Raw genomic sequence first — 25932 nt, forward strand, 5'->3', positions numbered from 1 at the left:
CTAGACTTTTGGGCCATGCAGAGGTGACAGTGGCCCGATGTTGGACTGTATGGGAAACTGAAGACAGTGATACTCGTCATCGAGATTCCGGTCAACCACGTCTTACCACCAGACGTAAGGGTCGTTGTTTTGGGGACCGAGCACATTCCAACAAGTTCAATTTCTGCGCCTGCGGTGGATTCTCTGCTACACTGCGTGTCATCTCGCAGTGAGCAACAGCCGGACTACATTCCCATGCATTTTTTAAATTTTATTTATTTATTTATTTATTATTATTATTATTATTGTTATTATTATTGCAGTCATCAATGTCTTTCTCTACTATTTTGCCCTCTATGGCTCCCTGTAGCAACATGCGAATTATTCCCCTGTGTCTCAACAGATGTCATACTACCCTGGCCTTCTTTTTGTCAGTGTTTCACGTACATTACTTTCCTCTTCAATTCTGTGGAGAACCTCTTCATTCCTTACGTTTTCAGTCCACCCAATTTTTAACATTCTTCTGTAGCTGGCAAATCTCAAATGCTTCGATTCTCTTCTATCTCGATTTTCCCACAGTCTCTGTTCCAGTACCATATTAAGTACCATATTAAGACCTGTTTTTGATACTAGTAGACTTCTCTTGGTCAGGAATTCCCTTTTTGCCAGTGTTAGTCTGATTTTTATGTCCTACTTGCTATGCCCGTCATAGGTTATTTTTCTGTCCAGCTAGCAGAATTCCTTACCTTCACCTACTTCCTGATAGCAAATTCTGATTTTAAGTTTCTCGTTGTTCCCATTTCTGTTACTTCTAATTTCTTTCGTCTTTCTTCGACGTACTCTGAATCCCTATATATACTTATTAGACTGTTTAGTCCATTCAACAGATCGTGTAAATCTTCTTCACTTTCACTGAGGATAGCAATGTCGTAAACGAACCGTATCATTGATATCGTTTCACCTTGAATTTTAATCCCACTCTGGAACTTTTCTTTTATTTCCGTCATTCGTTCTTCGATATATTGACTAAACAATAGGGGCGAAAGCCTACATCTCTGTCTTACTCTCTTTTTAATCTGAGGGCTTTGTTCAGGTCTTCCAGTCTTATTGTTCCCTCTTGATTCTTGTACATATTGTGTATTTCACTTCTTTTCCTACAGCTTACCAATATTTTTCTTGGAAATTCGAACATCTTGCACCATTGTCGAAAGCTTTTTCCGGGTCGACAAAACCTATGAACTTATCTTGATTTTTCTTTATCTTGTTGCGATTATCAACAGCAACATGATAATTGTCTCACTAGTGTCTTTTCCTTCCCTAAAGCCAAACTGATCGTTTTCTAACATATCTTTACTTTCTTTACCATTCTTCTATATATTATTCTTGTCAGCAACAGGAATGCATAAGTTGTTAAGGTCATTGTGCTATAGTTCACGTACTTGTCAGCTTTTGATATAGTCGGAATAATGTGGGTCGTTTCTTTCCCGATGTCAGTTGGTTTGTCGCCTGGCCCATACACCATTTTGAGTAGTCGTTTTGTTACCACTTCCCCCAGTGATTTTAGAAATTTCGATACATATGCTGCCGGTAGCGCCATCACAACGACTGCATGCTGGGGCGGTGGCATGGCGAGGAGCATGGAGTGCTGCTGAACACTGCCGCCTTACGTTGAGCAATGAGCCACGGTTCTTCGCTAGATCGGATGACCATGGCCGGCGACCTGGCGAGAAGTTCCAGTCTTCCACCGTTTTGCAGAGGGGCAGCGGTGTTACTCCTGGTACCACGGGAGACATCCGATATGGTGTCTGATCATGGCCGGCACTGATAGTGCTAGCTCTGACGCCACAACGGTACCGCTCATGAGACAATGTTGTGGTACCACTTTTCAACCGAACCGTGTTTGCCCACACATAGCACGAATCTCTATGATCTATCTGCAGACTTTTGAGGTAGTTCCGTAGCAATCAAGATCCTCATAACGTATCGAGGCCAGTGGGGAGTGCAACAGGAATGAGTTCATACAGTCAAGTTATTTGTACATTTGACTCGATTTTCTAATCACTCAAATAACATCGCATACTATTTCAGTCAGTTAATTTTAATTGTTTTTTTTTCATTCTCCCCCTTCTCTTTGCTCGAATATTTTTGTCAAGATGAGCAATTTTAAAGCTGAAATGTCCCTCTAGTGTCACAGAACAATTAAGAAACGTATGCACATCATTCACCAAGTGTTACTTCAAACATTCTGCCACTGCGACCCCTAAGACTGGTAGGGCACTAACGTAAGGGACTGACATGTTGGACGTTTATTTGCACCACATTTATGTCGCATTCAGAATTTATAATGGCTTTCAATCATGATCGTATTCTTTATGGCATTAAATAATCAACAGTTTTGTCTTGAAACAAACGACTCATGCCATTATTTACTTCCGGTTCATCCAGCTTTATTTTTCTATAACACGCTCAGTATTTGCGTTAATGTAAGAGATTAACTTTCGTACGTTATCATAATGTCTCACAAACCTAAGCAATGCAGTGTTCCTCTCTGTCTTTTTACTCGTCAGCAAATAATTAGAAACTATACATAATTGATCTCTTAACAAATTACAAATCCAAGACGAGCACACCACATGTATACTGCTCTCAATGTACCTACTCTCTCTCTCTCTCTCTCTCTCTCTCTCTCTGTCTACTTCTTCTGCTCGACTCAAAGTTTAATGGGGAATATGCGACTATGAACGCCACGGAATCTGATGAACCCCTGGCTTAAGTCGTCCAAGGACTCTTGAGGAGCATGATCGGTGTAGGAACAATGCTGAAAATCTCTAACTTTTCATTCCACCTGCGAGGCTCGTACTCCTCTCATGATCAGTCAAGGATGACCAGCAAATCCAAGCGAGAGCTGCCAATAGTTGCGACGTGAACAGTGATATAGAGCCGGACGCATTACCTCCAAATCCCTCAATAAACATGCCAAGTTTTACATCGGATTTCCCTATCGTCCAGTGGTCCAGGTACACGAGGAGCTTCGTCACCCATCAATGACTAGCGCACTTCTGTATAGGATAGGCTGCGTCGAGTGGCCGCACGGTTTGAGGCGCCATGTCACGGACTGCGCGGCCCCTCCCGCCGGAGGTTCGAGTCCTCCCTCGGGCGTGTGTGTGTGTGTGTGTGTGTGTGTGTGTGTGTGTGTGTGTGTGTGTGTGTGTGTGTGTTGTCCGTAGAATAAGTTAGTTTAAGTAGTGTGTAAGACTAGGGACCGATGACCTCAGCAGTTGGGTCCCTAAGGAATGCACAAACATTTGATCATTTTTGTATAGCATAGGCGGATGCAGTCCCAACAAGCAGTAGGAAAGATCTCATAGGTCTTGTTAATGTGCAAGGTGCAGCCTTGGGTCCAATAACTGGAATTCAATTCGTCGCCTTGGACTGCCTTATTTCGTCAACAGTGCTCGAATGCGGGTGACGGACTCTGGATAGGTCTGCCACCGTTCTCTTGGTCGGAACACAATGCACCTGCTCACATTCTTATCAAGTGTTGACTGCACTCTACGTTAGACGCTGAACTTCTCAAACTGCAAGTGTGAGTTGCTACATTTATTTACTTGCGGTATTTTATTTTTCAGAGTTCTAAGACTCGGGGATTTAAGTTGTAAACATATTCTATGGCCTCTAAGAACTGCAACTGAAAAAGTATGCATATTGTTCTGAGACTGCTAAGAATGAAAACTTACACTGTTAAAATTACAAACAAGAAACGTAGAAAACGAACTCATGAATCTCTTGATATTATTTAGTTTATGTGAATTCTTGATTTCCGTAACGGGTACTAGGTACGCATGTTACTTGGCCGTGTGTTGGTGGATCCACATCTCCTTACCTGTTATATTATGTAACAACAGTGCAGCTCTGCAGTTCAGTATACCGAAGGTTGTGAATTTTGTTTCCGGCTGTACCTATAACTGACCGTCCATCTTCTGTGATTGCACTTCATAGAGATGACCATTCGTCTTTAAATTAACGGCCTACTACGTTATTCATTACCGCAGTATCTTCAAAGCACATAATCGTTCCCGAAAATTTCAATATCCCGCTTCTTTACACACTGATATATCGTTTCCTGGGTACACATCTCATTCCTATATGGGATTTCGGATTTTCTAATTCAGCACTCCATTTTATCGTATGTTGTGGTACCATAGGTTCGAAGTAAATTTGTCCATTTCCCTCCTTGATTTACAGTATTTTCTTTTCTAATAACGTAGTTTCAAATCAATTAAGAGCATTCATACATCTCTCTCTCTCTCTCTCTCTCTCTCTCTCTCTCTCTCTCTCCCTCGCACCTCTCTCTGTCCCTCTGTTGTTAGAAATGGCACTTACAAGACGTCCAACACTTTTGTAAGAATCTGTATAAGATTAAAATGACTGTTAGCAGCATATGGAATCGGTGGATTCAGGAGGGTAATACGGAACGTCGTGCTGGATCCCAACGGCCTCGTATCACTAGCAGTCGAGATGACAGGCATATTATCCGCATGGCTGCGGTTACCCTTGACGCTGCATCACAGACGGGAGAGCCTGCAATGGTGTACTCAACGACGAACCTGGGTGCACGAATGGCAAAACGTTATTTTTTTCGGATGAATCCAGGTTCTGTTTACAGCATCATGATGGTCGCATCCGTGTTTGGCGACATCGCGGTGAACGCACATTGGAAGCATGTATTCGTCATCGCCATACTAGCGTATCACCCGGCGTGATGGTTCGGGGTGCCATTGGTTACACGTCTCGGTCACGTCTTGTTCGCATTGACGGCCCTTTGAACAGTGGACGTTACATTTCAGATGCGTTACGGCCCGTGGTTCTACCCTTCATTCGATCCCTGAGAAAACCTATATTTCAGCAGGATAATGCACGACCGCTTGTTGCAGCTCCTGTACGGGCCTTTCTTGATACAGAAAATGTTCGACTGCTGCCCTGGCCAGAACATTCTCCAGATCTCTCACCAATTGAAAACGTCTGGTCAATGGTGGCCGAGCAACTGACTCGTCACAATACGCCAGTCACTACTCTTGATGAACTTTGGTATCGTGTTGAAGTTGCATGGGCAGCTGTACCTGTACACGCCGTCCAAGCTCTGTTTGACTCAGTGTCCAGGCGTATCAAGGCCGTTATTGCGGCCAGAGGTGGTTGTTCTGGGTTCTGATTTCTCAGGATCTATGCACCTAAATTGCGTGAAAATGTAATCACATGTCAGTTCTAGTGTAATGTATTTGTCCGATGAATACCCGTTTAACATCCGCATTTCTTCTTGGTGTAGCAATTTTAATGGCCAGTAGTGTACCAAGTTGTGACTAAATGTTGCCGTCAAACCGAACGACCTAGGTTCTATCAGGGACCTCTTCCTCTGACACAATCCAACTGACCAGCACGTTAAAACATGCTACCATATCAGTGAGGATCCATAGCCACGGGCTTCGATTTTCCAAGGGTCATAGCAGATGCCGTCGTCTGAAGAAAATTTGTACATCGAATTCTCTCGGTCACAAATGAGCCTTTTAAATAAAACATGCTGCACCGGCACACTTGCTCGAACCATACTAACGACACATATGGGGTAGACGGAACATACAAGAGAAAAACCGTAATACACCTTCTGTTACGAATCATCGAAATTTATAGGTAACTTCTAAGCAATAATGTAAGTGAGCGCAAAAGGTCCTCCTAATAAATAACAATAATATATCAATAATCAAACAGTTTGGCTCATTCTAACTGAAACCGGACAATTATGAAAACCCTCTTGTTCAGTTTATACACCTGCAAGTCGAACTGAAAAGTGAGGATTAACTCAGGGTGCAGCTGATTAAACTCCTGAATCAGTGACTCAATCTCTTTGTGATTGTCTTCGAAAATAATCAAAATATCATCCATATATCTCTTGTATAGGATGATTTCTTCACTAATTCTTCGCTTACTTCTGCGGTGTGCGAAAGCACTCGTGTAGCTATCCCGTTTTTTGTGTCTTCTTCATCCAAGATGGCTGAGCTATTTCGGCATACTAATGTTCATCTTGTTTTTTTTGAAGGTCTCTCCCATGCGTTACACCCTCCCCCTATCAGGAACTTATTAAGTCAGATGTCTACAAAAGTAGGTGTACAGAATGTTCCACCGAGTATGTCGCTCAACAGGGAGATCTTCCGCTGTTAGGTTTAAAGAGCATATACTGACAGAAAAAAGTCAGGTGATAAACTTTCCCCTTCCACCGAGCACCTCAAATCTTCTGGCAATCGGTCCTCAGATTTAAAAGACCTTAAAATCCTTCACGTGGCAAACTAAATCTAGAACGCGAATTTGTTGGAAGATTTTGAAATTTCTAAGCGTATCTTTTACAAATCTCCGAATCCAATAAACGAACAAGTCTGTTCTAAATATCAAATATTTTTTTATATAACGTCATGTATCCTTAAATGATGTTTTCCACCTATATTAGTTACTCAGTATTTTTTTAAAAACCTTATAAATCATCAGGTTACCTTCCATTAGCAAAGTGGATGCACTCAGCGACTGTGACATGATTTATAAATTATAGATCGCAGCAGTCAGTCGCCCTTTTTTCTTATTGCATCGCCAGCATCTCGTGGTCGTGCGGTAGCGTTCTCGCTTCCCACGCCCGGGTTCCCGGGTTCGATTCCCGGCGGGGTCAGGGATTTTCTCTGCCTCGTGATGGCTGGGTGTTGTGTGCTGTCCTTAGGTTAGTTAGGTTTAAGTAGTTCTAAGTTCTAGGGGACTGATGACCATAGATGTTAAGTCCCATAGTGCTCAAACGCTATTTTTTTCTTATTGCATCCAGATTTCGGCTAGTGCCTAGCCACTATCAATGCACTATTTTCTGATCTCGATGTATGTCAGTTCCCTGTTGTTTGGACGTCCGTCACAGTCCGAAAGAACATTTTCCATCTTCATACAGACAAGCCTTAACGGCCAATGATCTTCTTCAGTGCGGTTGCACTCACATTGCTCAAACTCTTACGGGAATCGGTAGATTGACTGCCGCGATTCATGAGTATAGTGGGCAGGGGCACTACAAATGTAGTGTGTGGACAGTAAGTTGGACTTCGAGGTCTCACGGGTAACGTGCCATAGATAAGTCCCTGCAGTCACACATCCTCTGTGCCCTCGGTGGCTTGCCGGCACGGTAGCTCAGCGTGTTCGACCAGAAGGTTAGCTACCCTCTGTAATAAAATAAATAAATAAATAAAGCCGCAAGTGAACGGCTCAAGGAAGAACATCAACGCTTGTCTTGGGACGTCCACCACGAACAAATACAACGAACAGTGTAGAACAAAATTAAAAAAGTCGGATAGAGCGTCGGCCATGTAAGCAGGAGATCCCGGGTTCGAGTCCCGCTCGGGGCACACATTTTCAACTGTCCTCGTTGATATTTATCAACACCTGTAAGCAGCTAATGGTCTGGATTTTATTGTAATTTCGTTAGGATGGAAGCCGAGGAACCTGTAGGCGTCGTCACACTCAATAAAACAAGATTAAATATTTCTTCTGTTATTCCTCAAAATACATCTTATCGCCGTCTCTTCTTCAGCGGCCCATGGCACCTTAACGCGGAGTGGAGTCTGCTGAATCCGCAGGTAGACTCAGGGCTGATGAACATCGCTGCAACAGCCATGGGTGGTGGCCGGTGACCCCGAGTGTGGAGGGGTTGCCCGTCCTTCAGTTAGGAAGAAGCTTCTCCTCGGCTGGTCTGCTACGAATGAGGCCGTGATAGCGGCGTGTGTGTGTGTTCGGCTCGCATGCCGTCCTCGGTTTGCTCTGTCCCTCTCAGGTCACTGTCCACATGGACTGCTACGTCGGGTGCCGTGATGTTGTGCAGAATGCTGATCCCGGATTGCTGGTTCGGTTTGCCGTCTGACTGGAACGACGCTAAAGTCTCAAGAGACATTGCTTACCTGAACTGTAATGGTGTTGGTAGACTCGTGAACTACCATCAGTTGGTTCAAATGGTTCAAATGGCTCTGAGCACTATGGGACTTAACATCTTTGGTCATCAGTCCCCTAGAACTTAGAACTACTTAAACCTAACTGACCTAAGGACATCACACACATCCATGCCCGAGGCAGGATTCGAACCTGCGACCGTAGCAGTCCCGCGGTTCCGGACTGCAGCGCCTAGAACCGCAAGACCACCGCGGCCGGCACCATCAGTTGCGGCTTCAGTACTGGATACCGGTTCATAATGATCCGTGACTACAGATCAGTGGTCGCATCAGGTAGCGTCAGTATTGGAAGGCTACTGGGAGAATATCACAGCAAATATTGCAAAACAACAATCAGAGAATCGAGTGCGATCGACATGAACAACTTCGATCCTACTGATCGACTGCCTCTAGTATTCATGTCGCTGAGGAGCGGCTTTGTTGTTTGTCTCGCTCATTAGGAGTGCTCAGAGGTCTTCAGTTTTGCAATACTGGCTTAATCATTTTGTTTCAGTATCGTAACTGAGTCATCAAATCATTGATAGGCAGTTTTACGTCCTACCTAGCACTTCTTACATAAGGTTAAGAGAGTAACAGAGGCAGGTCAGTCTGCACTCATTCTACATTTTGCCGCTGAGCTCGCTTGCACTGACACACATAAGTGTTGATTTCGCACATTTGGTAACCGACTGTGGTGAACTGTTTACATCTAATGGCTGGTTCCGTTGATGCTTTCATGTGCGTGAGGAATGTCGCGCTTTAGGGGCAAAATTTTGCCTGTCGTGTTACCATAGCATATTGATGCTTAACAGCAGGGTTGCGCTGTAGGAGTGCATTTAGAAAGAACCACTTTAATACTCCAGGATGGCATTCCTTTTTGATGTTGAAAAATCATGTCGCCTAATTATGGTTTTTCTTGTCCACCACACGCCTTAGTTACCGAAATAATTTTCTTTCCTGAACGTATGGCTTTAATACATCAATCCAAAAATCCTGTTACATGCCTGTGGTGAAAATATTGATACATACAATACACTGAGCACTACTTCGGTTTATCTGCAGAGAAAGTAAAGTTGAAAATAAAAAAAATAAAAAAAGTTTCTCCTTCAGAACTGGATCCCTCGGCCCCCGGGAGTCGTAAAACAAGCTAACATAAATGGCTCGCGGCTCAATCCACCTGCGCCAAAAATAGTTTTTTTTTTCTTTCAGACCGCTTAGCGATCTGGAGCTACCATATCTGTCACTTTCATTTCTGCCCAATCCCTGCCTGTTTCAAAAATCTGGACGAAATCAGTTATGGCGTGTAGATTCAATGTCCTTGTAAATCGAATCGTTCACTTAGGGCTTCAATAAACCACTCATAATTGTAGGTCCGGCCATATCCTCTGTCTGGCAACACTGTACGATCTGTGACAACGCTTTATTATTCGGTACTATAGTTCACCTAAAAACTTAAAAATTAAATATAAAAGAACTCAACAAGGTCTTCATCGACAGAGACTGAAAGGATGCCATGCTACATCTGCACAGAACCGATCTGTCTGAAGATGAAAGATAAAGAAGAAAGAGACAGAGGAAAAACCAGTGGTATGCATTGTGCGATGTGGATACCAAGTCGAGAGTTCCATTCCACCCTTTACTTGCTAAACCGTATTTGGGCTGCCTGCTAGAGGTTTCAGACTTTAATGATAATTTGCTTCTCTTTCTAATTCACCACTAACAGTAAAAGGTTCTGCAAAATACAGAATGAATTTTCACTCTGCAGCAGAGTGTGCGCTGATATGAACCTTCCTGTTTAATTAAAACTGTGTGCGTCTGGAATTCGAACCAAGGAACGTAAGTGATGAGGTACTGGTGGAAGTAAAGTAATTACCAATGCTCGTGAGTCATACTCGTGTAGCTCAATTAGTAGAATACATGCTTGCGAAAGGTGCGACAGCAGTTTTGAGTACTGGTCCTGCACATAGTTTTAATATGCCTGGAATTTCTATTCCACAAACATTTCCACTAAAAAGCTCGTGATTGTTGTAAAATGAGAACAGTTTATGCTTTAAAGTTTTCTCTCCCTACAGTGATGTCTGGCGCCGTCCGGTCAGGTGAAGGCAGCATGGTGCGCTTTGGACTCGTTTCTGCTCTCGCACTGGTAAGTACAAAATTCTTTATCATTATAGTTTGATTTTCCGCGAGAAATAACTTCGATAAACTTAGTGAACCCTGTGCAGTAACACGACACTCCACTATCAGTTATTACTTCTTGCCCTCCTAATACATAGTTTACTCTCTCCTGGTGTTCACTGACAACTAATGCTACGTTGGAACAGTGACTGGAAGCTGATGATAAAAGATCCAGGAGACCACACATTCATTATGGGTGCAAACGAGAAGAACCAGGCCATCGTCCTGGATTTTACGAAAGTGAAATTAATGTAACTAATTTGCCGGTGCTCACCGTAAGTAAGACTGTGATGTACCGAGCTGCGCAGTGCAGACATAGAGTCGAGTTCGTGAAGACGGAATCGTCAGCACCTGAACGGGACTCCTAGACACGGTACACACTAACGTGCTGCTGTGCCAAGTAGAGCCGGACACTTTCACATCTTACCCGCAAGTATCTGTCCAATGTCGACGCCTCCACGTCCTCCCAGTTAGTATTTCTATGCGGACAATTTCGCGATCTATCGTCAAGTGCTTCTCGTACAGCTTTTCTCTCGCCAGTGTCCATATCCTCGCGTTCGGATTTGAGAAATTCAGGGAGGACCGCAACGAGGCTAGAGTTTTTTTCGGTGGCCTGTGATGTCTTCAACGAAGACAGAAAAACGTGGAAAAGTTATCCCCGACTCTACCGCTCGCGGGAGTCCGAGTCCAGACCTTAGCCATCAACAATCGTTGTGTGACGACAATTCCGGCCACGGCCTGTTGATTTGGGCCCGACCTCGCTTCCTAGAATCTCCCCTCACCGAGGCTGCGGTCTTGTACACCGGTCACGACCTGCTCAGCAGAAGCATTTTTTGCCGCTCTGTCTCGAATCCTCCGCAGATTTGCACGCATCCCAGACATTCATAATCCCTCGAAAACCGCCACAGAGTTAATGAGGAGAGACACGCAAATCACACATGACGTCCTACTGCCAGTCACCACGTTTAGAGCACAGTCACATTTCTAGCCGTAGCATTGAAGATCCGTAGCAGTGAATGTTCAAATGGTTCAAATGGCTCTGAGCACTATGGGACTTAACTTCTAAGGTCACAGTCCCCTAGAACTTAGAACTACGTAAACCTAACTAACCTAAGGACATCGCACACAACCATGCCCGAGGCAGGATTCGAACCTGCGACCGTAGCGGTCGCGCGGTTCCAAACTGTAGCGCCTATAACCGCTCGGCCACCCCGGCTAGCCAGTGAATGTTAACTGTAGACAGTAATGATCCACTTTATAAATCGGAAGTATATCTAAGGCCTCTAGAAAATAAACACGGAAGATGGGAGCGAAACGTTGTGTGTCTCAAGTACATCAACGGACCAGCGTTTGATTTCCTCAAGAACGTTAATAACAGTAAAATGTCTCTAAACATATACGATATAAGTAACTGTAACAAATTTCAACCGCCATCCGACACGTGATGCATAGACAAAACAAACAAAAGTATTTGAAGCCACTGAAATTACTACCTGACCTAAAAGTACTACAGCGGTTACAATTAAAAAAAAAGAGTTTGAAATTATTTTCCCAAACTTCAATGCAACCAATCAAAAAATTCAAAGGAATTCAGATGTTTAGTAAAAAGGCTAACCCACTGACGACGCTACAGATGTGTTGAACTCCAACAATAAATCGCTATTTGCAAAGCATAGTGAACACGTTTTTACGACTAGTACAGCCAAAATGAGTATTTTTGACTATTAAAAATCAAGGGATTGTCACCACTTACTTCATTAATGGTATAATTATTTCTACTGTTTTTCATTCTTGTACAGAGATAATAGTTATTGATGATGTAATACGAATACGCGTAAAAAATTGGACAATGCATTATGTCATAATACTCTTTCGCTACACCAGAAAATAACTGACTTTAATGATGTACGTCTTCTTTACAGATTTCAACTGGTATTGGTTTCTACATCCACTCCTAGTAACTTCATTAGTAAGTACCACTACATATAACTGACCCTGCTTTTAAAAAAAGCGTAACTGCTAAGAGACCTGAGGCAAAATAATATTTTCCAAAAGGCCAAAGAATGACACAAGTTGGTATTAGCTACACTCCTGGAAATGGAAAAAACAACACATTGACACCGGTGTGTCAGACCCACCATACTTGCTCCGGACACTGCGAGAGGGCTGTACAAGCAATGATCACACGCACGGCACAGCGGACACACCAGGAACCGCGGTGTTGGCCGTCGAATGGCGCTAGCTGCGCAGCATTTGTGCACCGCCGCCGTCAGTGTCAGCCAGTTTGCCGTGGCATACGGAGCTCCATCGCAGTCTTTAACACTGGTAGCATGCCGCGACAGCGTGGACGTGAACCGTATGTGCAGTTGACGGACTTTGAGCGAGGGCGTATAGTGGGCATGCGGGAGGCCGGGTGGACGTACCGCCGAATTGCTCAACACGTGGGGCGTGAGGTCTCCGCAGTACATCGATGTTGTCGCCAGTGGTCGGCGGAAGGTGCACGTGCCCGTCGACCTGGGACCGGACCGCAGCGACGCACGGATGCACGCCAAGACCGTAGGATCCTACGCAGTGCCGTAGGGGACCGCACCGCCACTTCCCAGCAAATTAGGGACACTGTTGCTCCTGGGGTATCGGCGAGGACCATTCGCAACCGTCTCCATGAAGCTGGGCTACGGTCCCGCACACCGTTAGGCCGTCTTCCGCTCACGCCCCAACATCGTGCAGCCCGCCTCCAGTGGTGTCGCGACAGGCGTGAATGGAGGGACGAATGGAGACGTGTCGTCTTCAGCGATGAGAGTCGCTTCTGCCTTGGTGCCAATGATGGTCGTATGCGTGTTTGGCGCCGTGCAGGTGAGCGCCACAATCAGGACTGCATACGACCGAGGCACACAGGGCCAACACCCGGCATCATGGTGTGGGGAGCGATCGCCTACACTGGCCGTACACCACTGGTGATCGTCGAGGGGACACTGAATAGTGCACGGTACATCCAAACCGTCATCGAACCCATCGTTCTACCATTCCTAGACCGGCAAGGGAACTTGCTGTTCCAACAGGACAATGCACGTCCGCATGTATCCCGTGCCACCCAACGTGCTCTAGAAGGTGTAAGTCAACTACCCTGGCCAGCAAGATCTCCAGATCTGTCCCCCATTGAGCATGTTTGGGACTGGATGAAGCGTCGTCTCACGCGGTCTGCACGTCCAGCACGAACGCTGGTCCAACTGAGGCGCCAGGTGGAAATGGCATGGCAAGCCGTTCCACAGGACTACATCCAGCATCTCTACGATCGTCTCCATGGGAGAATAGCAGCCTGCATTGCTGCGAAAGGTGGATATACACTGTACTAGTGCCGACATTGTGCATGCTCTGTTGCCTGTGTCTATGTGCCTGTGGTTCTGTCAGTGTGATCATGTGATGTATCTGACCCCAGGAATGTGTCAATAAAGTTTCCCCTTCCTGGGACAATGAATTCACGGTGTTCTTATTTCAATTTCCAGGAATGTATATTGCTTTAAACCAGTAAGTTCTAAAATTAAAGAAAAATGAGTATAGTATTCCGGGTAACTTAATGCTGTTTAATATCAAAGCTGTTGGTTGTCTTAGAGGGCGTATTTTGTGGTAAGGTAGTAGGAGACTGAACATGTTTATTCGAATTCGAAATGATTGAAATGCGTGAATATTGAAATTTCTGAGTTACCTATGTGCAATGGCAAAGGTATGAAAGCGTTGAAGGAAAGATAAAATCCAGCAGTTTTAGAGAAGAAAGCAATATTTAACTTAGTGTATTAGCATGTTGCCTGTCATTAACATTAGCAAAAAACAATCCCCTCATTCGTTGAAAAGCCAGAGCTTTCTTGTATTTAAATTACATTAGTTTTGAAACATCCAGGCTGATTAAAAAAATAGAAAATGAAAACTCATTTACAGAGTGAAAGTCTCGTTCTGGAAACGTTAATTTTACTCCGTCATTGAACTGCTTGCCCATAGCGATTCAGTGGTAAATGAGTTGCGTTAGGGACCGTATAACCACATTGATCTCCAAAGTATGCAATTCCTCAAAATAAAAGGTAAAGTATGTCACTGATGACAAGAAAAGTCGCTAACATAATAAGTGAAGGCACTGTAAAAGCACTGCCTTTTTTTCTCTGTCGTATACAGCTAATAAGACCACCGAGTGCCGCCTCGTGACGTTGCGGTCACGTGACACGAAAGGAAAGTATATAAGATGAACAGAGACAATTGGGGATAATTGATGCGATGATGACAGCCGCAATTGGTAAAAGCCACTGACAAAAGCGACTTTGACAAATGGTTCATGGCCATGGTCTTGTCCCTGGGGACCAGCTCAGGCGAAGCTGGTCGTGCTGCTCAAATGATCTAAATCTAGCTCTACATCTGCATGACTACACCGCTATTGAAACTTAAGTGCTTGGCAGGGAGTTCATCGACCTAGTTCCGAAACATTTCACTACCGTTCTACTCTCTAAAAACACGCGGGAAAAACGAACGCTTAATTCCTTCTGTGTGAGTTCTGATTTTTCTTATGTAATTACGACGATGATTTCTCCCTAATCATGTTGTCCCCAACACAATATTTTCGCACAATTCGCCCATCTAATCCATAATAGTCACTCTCTTTTTTTTCGCTGAAGTTCAAAACGTGCTGCCTATCTTCCGAGTTTTTCGATGCCCTCCATAAATTCCATCTGGCAAGCAGAGCATTACTGTAGCAGAGGACAGAGAAGCGTAGTGCAGGCAATGTCTTTTGTAGATATATTGAATCTTCTAACTATTTTGCCTATAAATCGAAACCTCTCGTTGGCGTGTCTCATAACATGTATGGAAAATGATCGAAGGACGGTGAAATCACGGGAAAACGACAAGTTGAATGTCTACATCATGAATGGCACCTAGCTCCAAATGTGGAAAATATATGTTAATGCAGGTGAGTAGGAAGAACAAACTTTTAATTTCCGGATTAAGTTTTATTATTGTCCTGCTTTTCACAGTCAAGTCGTTTAAATATATTGGCGTAACGTTGCGAAGTGACATGAAATGTAACGAGCACGTGAGAACTGTGGTATGTAAGGCAAATGGTCGACTCCGGTTTATTGGGAGACTTTTAGAAAAGAGTCGTTCACCTGTAAAGGAGACCGCATATAGGGCGTTGATGCGACCTGTTCTTCAGTACTACTCGAGTGTTTGGGATCCGTACCAGGTCGGTTTGAAGGAAGACATCGAAACAGTTCAAAGGAGTGCTGCTAGATTTGTTACCGGTATATTATAACAGCACGTAAGTGTTATGAAGATACTTCGGGGACCCAAATGGGAATCCTTGAAGGGAAGGCGGCGTTATTTTCGAAAAATACAATTCGGAAAGTTTAAGGAACCGGCATTTGGAGCGGACTGCACAACGATTCTACCACCACCAACATACATTGCACGTAAGGACCACGAAGATACCAGAAATTACCGCTACTTCTTAATTTTTTTTTTTTTTTGAGTCGTCAGTCTCCTGACTGGTTTGATGCGCCTCGCCACTAATTCCTCACCTGTCCCAACCTCTTCATCCCTGAGTAGCACTTGAAGCCTACGTCCACAACTATTTGCTGGACGTATTCCGAGTTCTGTCTTCGTCTACAGTTTTTACCCTCTACAGCTTCCTCTAGTTCCATTGAAGTCATTCGCTAATGTCTTAACAGATGTTCTGATATCCTGTGCCACATATTGCTTTCCTCTCCGATTCTTTGCAGGACCTGCACGTTCCTTACCTTAGCTCTCCTCATATGGAGAAACTGAGACAATCGTTTTTCCCTCGCTCTGTTTGCGAGTCAGTAGTGGTGCAGGGTACTCTCCTCCACGCACCGCGCAGTGGCTTGCGGAGTATCTATGTAGATATCGGTCAGAGAACTTGGTAGTCGGAGGCTTGCAATCTCTAAAAAGCAGATATTCGGTGATCTATGGCACAAGTGAAGGGAGAGAACAATATTGTTGCAGACACAAGTGTTTCTGAGCGCACCGTCCCGCGTACGTTGCTGAACATTGAACGATCCGTGTGTATTTGCGAGCTGACCTGATAACACTGACAATAACGACTGGATTGTGGACAGAATTTTCGAGACTGGAGCAAAGATCAAGGCACAGATGTCGTATTGTCGGGTGAACCACATTTCATGAATCACGAGGCAGGGGGGCGTGTCCATATAAGCCGTCGTCCAGGTGAACCGCTGGTCAAACATGCAGCGAGTCACGGACAAAGGCCGGTGAGCCCTGTGGCAGTAACTGAAGACAACTTGATAGCAGTGGTCTACATGAACGTTACTGCAGACCTCCTTCGTCCCCTCATGCTTGACATCTCCCATTAGGATAATTGTGCATGCTTTAAAGGGAGAATAGTACAAGCCTGGTTTGACAGGAATGACAGTGACCTCACACTGATGTCTTGGCCACCAAACTCACATGATCTGAACCCGATGAAACACAAACGGGCGCTATCTGGCGCCAGCTCCGCACTCACAAACAACTGCTGTTAGGATGAGCGACATGAAAGTAGATATCTTAGGTGTTGCGAAACAACTCAAATCACTTAAGAGAGGCAAGTCTTCCCGTCCAGATGGTATACCAATCAGGTTCCTTTCAGAGTAAGCAGACACAAAAGCGCCTTTCTTAGCAATCATATCCGCGTGGGATTAGCCGAGCGGTCTAAAGCGCTGCAGTCGTGGACTGCGGGGCAGGTCCCGGCGGAGGTTCGAGTCCTCCCTCGGGCATGGGTGTGTGTGTTTATCCTTAGGATAATTTATGTTAAGTAGTGTGTAAGCTTAGGGACTAATGACGTTAGCAGGTAAGTCCCATAAGATTTCACACACGTTTATTTTTATTTATTTATTTATTTTTTTTTTATCAATCACAACAACCGCTCACTTGACGAAAGGTCTGTTCCTAAAGACTGGAAAGCAGCACAGGTCACACCAATATTCAAGAAAGAAAATGGGGGTAACCCATTGAATTACAGACGCATGTCACTGACCTCAACTTGCAATAGGATTTTGGAGCATATACTGTACTCGGACATTATGAATCACCTTGAAGAAAATGACTTATTGATACATAACCAATACGGATTCAGATAATATCGTTCTTGACCAACACGGCTAGCTAGCTCTTTATTCCCATGAAGTAATGAGTGCTGTCGACAAGCGACTTCAGATCGATTCTAATTTCCTAGATTTCCAGAAGGCTTTTGATACCGTTCCTCACAACCGACTATAAATCAAATTGCATGCATATGGAGTTTCGTCTCCGTTGTGTGACTGGATTCATGATTCACCGTTCGTAGTGATAGATGGTAAATCATCGAGTAGAACAGAAGTGATAGCTGGCGTTCCACAAGGTAGTGTCATAGGCCCTTCTGCTGTTCCTGATTTACATAAATGATCTAAGCGATAATCTGAGCAGCCCTCTTAGATTGTTTGCAGATGACGCTGTAATTTAGCGTCTAGTAAAATTATCAGGTCCGCAGCTCGTGGCCTTGCGGTAGCGTTCTCGCTTCCCGCGTACGGGGTCCCGGGTTCGACTTCCGGCGGGGTCTGGGATTTTTCCTGCCTCGTGATGACTGGGTGTTGTTGTGTCGTCTTCATCATCATCTTTCATCTCAACTAGGTCGGAGGAAGGCAATGGCAAACCACCTCCACTAGGACCTTGCTTAGTACAGCGGTGCGGGTCTCCCGCATCGTCCCCTACACTCCTCGGAGTATCGGACCTTATCATCATCATCAAAATAATCAGACTATTAATCCCAATTACAAAATTATCTAGAGAGAATTTCTATATTGTGCGAAAAGTGGTAATTGGTACTAAACAAAGAAAAGTGCGAGGTCATCCACATGCTGTTGTTGTTGTGGTCTTCAGTCCTGAAACTGGTTTGATGCAGCTCTCCATGCTACTCTATCCTGTGCAAGCTTCTTCTTCTCCCAGTACCTACTACAACCTACATCATTTTGCATCTGCTTAGTGTATTTATCTCCGTATTAAAGGAAATCCCATAAATTTTGGGTATACGATAAATCGTACAAATCTAAGGGCCGTCAATTCGACTATATACCTAGGAATTACCATTACGAGCAGCTTAAATTGGAAAGACCACATAGATAATATCGTGGGGAAGGCGAAACAAAGACTGTGCTTTGTTGGCAGAACACTTACAAGATGCGACAAACTCACTTGTCAGTCCTCTGCTGGAACACTGCTGCACGGTGTGGGATCCTTACCAGGTAGGATTGACGTTGGACACCGAAAAAGTGCAAAGAAGGGCAGCTCGTTTCGTGTTATCGCGCAGATAGGGGTGAGAGTGTCACTGACATAATACACGAGTTGGGGTGGCAGTCACTGAAACAAAGGCGGTTTTCTTTACGGTGAGATCTATTTACGAAATTTCATTCACCAACTTGTTCTTCCAAATGCGAAAATATTTTGTTGACACCCACCTACGTAAGGAGAAATGATCATCGTAAAAAAATAATAGAAATCAGAGCTCGAACGGAAAGATTTAGTTGTTCCTTTTTCATGCGCCATTCGAGAGTGGAATGGTAGAGAAGTAGTATGAAAATGGTTCGATGAACCCTCTGCCAGGCCTATAATTGTGAATTGCAGAGTAACCATGTAGATGTAGGTGTAGAATCGGTCGTAATTTATGGGAATTGCGCGGTCTCTGCGAAGACATGTGGTGACGCGTGCTTCCAGAAACCTACATCTACATCCACATCTACATGGATACTCTGCAAATCACATTTAAGTGCCTGGCAGAGGGTTTAGCACTTGACGAGCCCAAAGGTGGAAAAACACGCTATGAAGCAGCTGGCCAGTATACATTGGCTCACCAGTTTCTGCTACGATGTAACATATTAGTAAACTCCCACGTGTTAACTCGTTCGATATGATAAAATAATGAAAGATGATTCAGGCAATCCTCCGAAAAATGTGAATCATTTACTTCGTTTTCCCACATCACACATCAATCTTCATTTGCACTTGAATATCAGATAATTGGATCTGTAGACAGGAAGGTGCTAACACAAACAGCTTCCGAACGTGATACTATCTCACGAAGCTTCCAACTCGTGTTAGTGGTTTGGGAAAATATTGAACCTGTCTCGTGTACAAGACTTGTCAGAGATGTTATTAGCAAAACGTAATTCCCCTGACGTATACCAGGCATCCTCATGTATGTACTGGTACCACCGACTGTAGGGGAAGCTAAGATTCCTTTATCCAAGACAAAAATAATGGAAAAATACATTATGCAACGAAAAACAACGTTTATCTGGTACAGTGTGACATGATCGTCAGAAGTGAAAGGGCACGAAATATAAATATTTCTGAACTAAGAGGCAGTTTTCCAGTTATAAAAACTATGAAATTAATGTTTGAATTACAAAGTATTAGCTCACTAACTACACACATTACAGTCACAAGGAGGAATCATAACCCTTCTCCAATGAACCACACGCCGGTAGCAATGAAGCTAATCGCAAGCAGTCCAGCGCCCAGGACAGCAAACTTTCACGTAAATCAGCAAGAAAAACGCTTTCTGCGGACAGAGCTCACCACTGACAGAATATACTACGACACGGAACATCGTAAAATTTTTTAAATTGTAGTATGTTTTGCAATGCAGTATTACGTGTTTTGTAACGTTATTATGAGAGGTAAATAACCAATTCTTAATGGATTTATTCTGAATGAAAACAGATGTTATATAGCTGAAGTTTTAATTTCGATTTTCATTTAGATTTTATGTGGTTGGTGTACATTTTTTACGGCAAATTTTATTGCAAGCAGATTTGTCTTAAGTATTTGTATGTCAGTGCATATATATATATATATATATATATATATATATATATATATATATATAAGGTAATATTTCGGTTAGCCTGCGGTTAAAATATAAATCCTGTTTCTGAAAAAGTTGTCCTTCGATAGTCTACCTGCCGCAGTGGTTACACCAGTTCCCGTGAGATCACCGAAGTTAAGCGGTGTCGGGCGTGGTCAGCACTTGGATGGGTAACCATCCAGGCCACCATGAACTGTTGCCATTTTTCGGGGTGCAATCAGCCTCGTGATGCCAATTGAGGAGCTACTCGACCGAATAGTAGCGGCTTCGGTCAAGAATACCATCGTAACGACGAGGAGTGCTGACCCCACGCCCCTCCTATCCGCATCCTCCACTGAGGATGACACGGCAGTCGAATGGTCTCGGTGGGCCACTCGTGGCCTCAAGACGGAGTGTATAGTCTACCATTTTAAAGTGCAGACAATGCGATAGGGTAGTGTGTGTGTGTGTGTGTGTGTGTGAGGGAGAGAGAGAGACAGAGAGAGAGTTTGCGTGCGTGCGTGTGTGGTGGAGCAGGAGGGTTAAATGGAGAGAGAGGCGTGTAGAGCTAGATGGGGGGAAGGAGAATGGAGGGGGCTGTGAAAGACAGGCTGTGATCAACTTTCTGGTTGGTTTGGAATTGTGACAGTCGTGGGCGAGGAGACCAACTTTTGACTTTTTCTCGGTGACCCCCGTTGCCAGGAGACTCCTGTGACTGTATTTATGCGTTTGATTTCATGCAAAAAAATTCCCCCACCTGAAACTGCTTTTCAAGAGATTAAAACTTTCCGTCCCAATGAGTTTCCTACTTGCCATATTCAGGGGAAAATTCGTTGAATCGTTTCTTCTAGAGGGCAATGCCACTCATCTGATAACTGTGAAGTATTTTAAGTAGCTGGTAATGTAATACCACGGATGTAATAATCAGAAAATTTTCTTTTTACATCTGTCCCAGGAACAATACTGAGAAATTTGTGTTTATTTTTTCAATTAAATAGAATTTTATCTATATTATTGTTGAGATGTTAAATTACTAATGCGATTACTGTCGTCTTATTTTCAGATGGAAACGAGATTTGGCGAAATATTAAAGCAACGTACATGGTAATCACTGAATGGATAGTACATTAGCAATATAGGAGAAGATACAGTGTTTTGCATGTAGTTTCTAACGTAGAAACATCCAATAATTCCTATACATTTAAAATATTATGCAAATTCATATGGAGAAATAAATTTTCGAACATAATTTGTTTTCATGAACCTATACATCGAAATGTCAAAATGAGAAAAGATCTGATTACACTTTGGCATTTATTTTAAACAAAAATTGAATTATCTGTAACTCAAACATTGAGTCAAGAATACATTATGTAACAACTACATGAACATGCAAATCAAAGAAGTACGTTACTCTACTCTCAATTTTTATGAAAATTTTCCTAAGATCGATATTAAATAAAATGTTATGATACACTCAACTAAAACTGACTTTCCATACTTTAGGTAAATCATCGTTTTATAACACTACCACCCACTATTAGATTAGCAGCACATCGTTTATGTTACTCCTGTGAATGTGTTCGTGAGTGGAACGGCTAAAGTATCAGACTATTTTCATTTCTCTAAGGGTTTCTATTGAAAGGAAGCAGTAGCGGAATAAACATAAATCGAACCAAAGCTCTATTATTAATCAGGTAAACGGGAATTCAGTGAATTTAAACGGTCGCCAGCAAAGTTGTACCATGTACTAGCACAGTTGATATAGAAAGATAACTACTGAAATTATGTTTTGCAAATAAGATACCAACGCTTGTGCTAGTTTGGAATGAAGCACACAAAAGGAGTATCAACCGCCTTTGCAACTGGCTCTCAATAGCGCTTACTATCTGTATACTAAAACATAAAACTACTGATTATTACAGGTAAATAATTAGTAATGGTAGAGCAATATTAACTTGCACAAGTCGCTCTTTTATCAGCTTAATAATTGGAAAATACCGTCCCTGAGATGGTTGTCAGGTAATTACATTCTCTCTTCCTATCATTATTTGCATTCTCAAGGAGAATTCACATCAGTCTATTTAGCTCAAAAGGAAGATGTGGTACCTAGATCTAGTATAGTTTGGACAGATGTAACCAGTTGCTCGTTATAGCCATAAATGTTAGGTAGCTGGTAAGACTACGTCATCTGTGCTGTAATTCTAACAGTAAATTTAAATCTAGCTCAACAGTTAGCTTCGTTACCCAGGAACTAATCTCTCAGTAGACATAGATCAAGGCGAAATGTGTTAGTCACAAGATTATACCAGAAAAACTCTTAAGTATATACTTATGAAATTTAAACGTTTTACTTCCAAACCTGGTCAATAATTATTCCTTATGCTGTCTCTCCAAAGTCTGCTAGCCAGTAACTACTAAGAATCATTAACGTTTTTGCAGGTAACTGCACTACTTTAAATCTTTCCTTGGCAGTTGAACTTCGGCGAATCTTTTTTATACAAAATACGTGAAGTTCTTCAAAACTTATGTTCACTGAATAATTGTGAAATTTACTACTTCCCAAAGTTTATTAACTGTGGTTAAAGTTTACTGAAATGACTTTCAGCTCAATGAAACAAGATACTCGGAAATATGGTTGCACTTGGGATAGAACCCTGTCCAGGTAAACGACGAAGAATAACATGTGGGTGAATAGAAATTACACCACTGGTCCATGCAGTTATACAATACTCAACTGAAAATTTGAGATGAAGGTGACGGCAGTGTCAATCTGCTGAGGCTATTCAAGAAAGGAAGTCAGAAATGTCCATGTCCTTTGTTGTGTAACAAGGTCCCAAGATTTTCTCCTCAGCGTCGGATTTTTGTAGTGCACAATATCCCAAGCATCGTATGAACAATAAGCTGCATTACTTCCACATCCTAGGTTATGCTATATTTGTTGCTGCTCTTCTCGCCTCGTTCAGTGCACAAGATGCAAACACTTTTTGTCTTTAGCCACCGACTGACCCTTGCCACAAAGGAGCCTTGCAGTTCGACCGCCAGTTCAACCTTTTCTTTTTCTGCCTACCCACTTTCGTTACTAAGGGACTTTCCTCCAAGTTTTATATGCTCTCAAACCTGCTATCCCTATGCATGAACCAGTACTGCAAGTAAAGTTTTAAGTTTTCCATTCTTTTACAGAACATTAATTTTAAAATTGCATCTGTAGATAAATAACATTGTCATAAATTAACGTAATTAATGAATAAAACATTTACTTAGATGTTACATCAGAAAGCATGATCATACAGAAGTCACATTAGGTAAAAACAGGAAAAGAAGTTAGATAAGACAGTTTTAGGTTTTGCCGATAATAGTATTACAGTGTATCTTGAAAGATGTCTGATACTGATTCAGAAGTAGAAACTAAGGACGATTTAACATTTGTAAGTCAGCTTCGTAAACAAAATTTTTATTCGTTTTACCCAAATGTTGTTGTTGTTGTGGTCTTCAGTCCTGAGACTGGTTTGATGCAGCTCTCCATGCTACTCTATCCTGTGCAAGCTGCTTCATCTCCCAGTAACTACTGCAACTTAAATCCTTCTGAATCTGCTTAGACTATTCATCTCTTGGTCTCCCTCTACGATTTTTACCCTCCACGCTGCCCTCCAATACTAAACTGGTAATCCCTTGATGCCTCAGAACATGTCCTACCAACCGATCCCTTCTACTAGTCAAGTTGTGCCACAAACTTCTCTTCTACCCAATCCTATTCAATACCTCCGCATTAGTTATGTGATCTACCCATCTAATCTTCAGCATTCTTCTGTAGCACCACATTTCAAAAGCTTCTATTCTCTTCTTGTCCAAACTATTTATCGTCCATGTTTCACTTCCATACATGGCTACACTCCATACAAATACTTTCAGAAACGACTTCCTGACGTTTAAATTTATGCTCGATGTTAACAAATTTCTCTTCTTCAGAAACGCTTTCCTTGCCATTGCCAGTCTAAATTTTATATCCTCTCTACTTCGACCATCATCAGTTATTTTGCTCCCCAAATAGCAAAACTCCTTTACTGCTTTAAGTGTCTCATTTTCTAATCAAATTCCCTCAGCATCACCCGACTTAATTCGACTACCTTCCATTATCCTCGTTTTGCTTTTGTTGATGTTCGTCTTATATCCTCCTTTCAAGACACTGTCCATTCCGTTCAACTGCTCTTCCAAGTCCTTTGCTGTCTCTGACAGAATTACAATGTCATCGGCAAACCTCAAAGTTTTATTTCTTCTCCATGGATTTTAATACCGACTCCGAATTTTTCTTTTGTTTCCTTCACTGCTTGCTCAATATACAGATTGAATAACATCGGGGAGAGGCTACAACCCTGTCTCACTCCCTTCCCAATCAGTGCTTCCTTTCATGCCCCTCGACTCTTATACCTGCCATCTGGTTTCTGTACAAGTTGTAAATAGCCTTTCGCTCCCTGTGTTTTACCCCTGCCACCTTCAGAATTTGAAAGAGAGTATTCCAGTCAACATTGTCAAAAGCTTTCTCTAAGTCCACAAATGCTAGAAACGTAGGTTTGCCTTTCCTTAATCTAGCTTCTAAGATAAGTCGTAGGGAAAATATTGCCTCACGTGTTCCTATATTTCTACGGAATCCAAACTGATCTTCCCCGAGGTCGGCTTCTACTAGTTTTTCCATTCGTCTGTAAAGAATTCGTGTTAGTATTTTGCAGCCGTGACTTATTAAACTGATAGTTCGGTAATTTTCACAGCTGTCAACACCTGCTTTCTTTGGGATTGGACTTATTGTATTCTTCACCTGACTCATATACCTTGCTCACCAGATGGTAGAGTTTTGTCAGGACTGGCTCTCCCTAGGCTGTCAGTAGTTCTAATGGAATGTTGTCTACTCCCGGGGCCTTGTTTCGACTCAGGTCTCTCAGTGCTCTGTCAAACTCTTCACGCAGTATCGTATCTCCCATATCATCTTCATCTACATGATCTTCCATTTCCATTTACCCAAATATGTTTCAACATATCTGCATCATCGTTAGTTGACTTAATATCTCAGGAGAGTTAAGAGATGTGTAAACACGATGCCTGGAGAAAAATACTCAAGATGTGGATCGAGAATAAAGCAGTCCATCAAATTCTGAGGTGGTAGCTACAGTTCCTTCTTCGTCTCATTATTTCGTAATTTCTGAAATATGTGGTGCTCACTCCTACGGGATAATATATCCCTATATTAGGGCAAGATCCAGCGGACTGAGATTAGCTTTACGCTGCGCAGAGAATAGCAACATCCCTATGCATAATGTATAGATACAGCACACCGCATACAATCCAAGAAACTGCGCCACGTGTTTTTCACAAGGGGGGAAGACAAACGTAACAAGCGTAATACTAACGAAACGTATCTCTCGGAGTGTTGTGCAAGATCACTGATTTAATTAAAGGCAAAACTACGTTGCTTCCACCGGCTGGGAATCTTCATGACGAACTGTTTTTTTTTTTTATCATATTTGCAGGACAGTCTCCCTATTAGCTCGCATAATAAATGTTATGTCAGCCAGTCATCGGGCTCAATTCGGATGAAGACATATACTCTTTGCCCGTTCACTCCTACTTACAAAGGGTGGTCCATTGATCGTGACAGGGCCAAATATCTCACGAAATAAGCGTCAAACGAAAACACTACAAAGGACGAAACTTGTCTAGATTGAACTGGGAAGCCAGATGGCGCTATGGTTGGCCCGCTAGGCGAAGCTGCCATAGGTCAAACGGATATCAACTGCGTTTTTTTAAATAGGAACCCTCATTTTTTATTACATAATCGTGTAGTACGTAAAGAAATATGAATGTTTTAGTTGGACCACTTTTTCGCTTCGTGATAGATGGCGCTGTAATAGT

The 25932-nt window shown here is 42.9% G+C and overlaps 1 long non-coding RNA gene across 1 annotated transcript in view; it reads left to right on the forward strand.

The window, feature by feature from the left end:
• The window catches only part of LOC126252853 (uncharacterized), a 44506-nt gene extending 23229 nt beyond the window's left edge, over positions 1 to 21277 (forward strand). The window contains exons 2-4 of the long non-coding RNA XR_007545862.1: positions 10049 to 10119; positions 12074 to 12120; positions 21092 to 21277. This is a non-coding gene — a long non-coding RNA (uncharacterized LOC126252853). The remainder of the gene's footprint in view (positions 1 to 10048; positions 10120 to 12073; positions 12121 to 21091) is intronic.
• Positions 21278 to 25932: the final 4655 nt, after the last annotated feature.

Source organism: Schistocerca nitens, chromosome 4 (assembly GCF_023898315.1).
Source record: "Schistocerca nitens isolate TAMUIC-IGC-003100 chromosome 4, iqSchNite1.1, whole genome shotgun sequence".
Lineage (NCBI taxonomy): Eukaryota > Metazoa > Arthropoda > Insecta > Orthoptera > Acrididae > Schistocerca > Schistocerca nitens.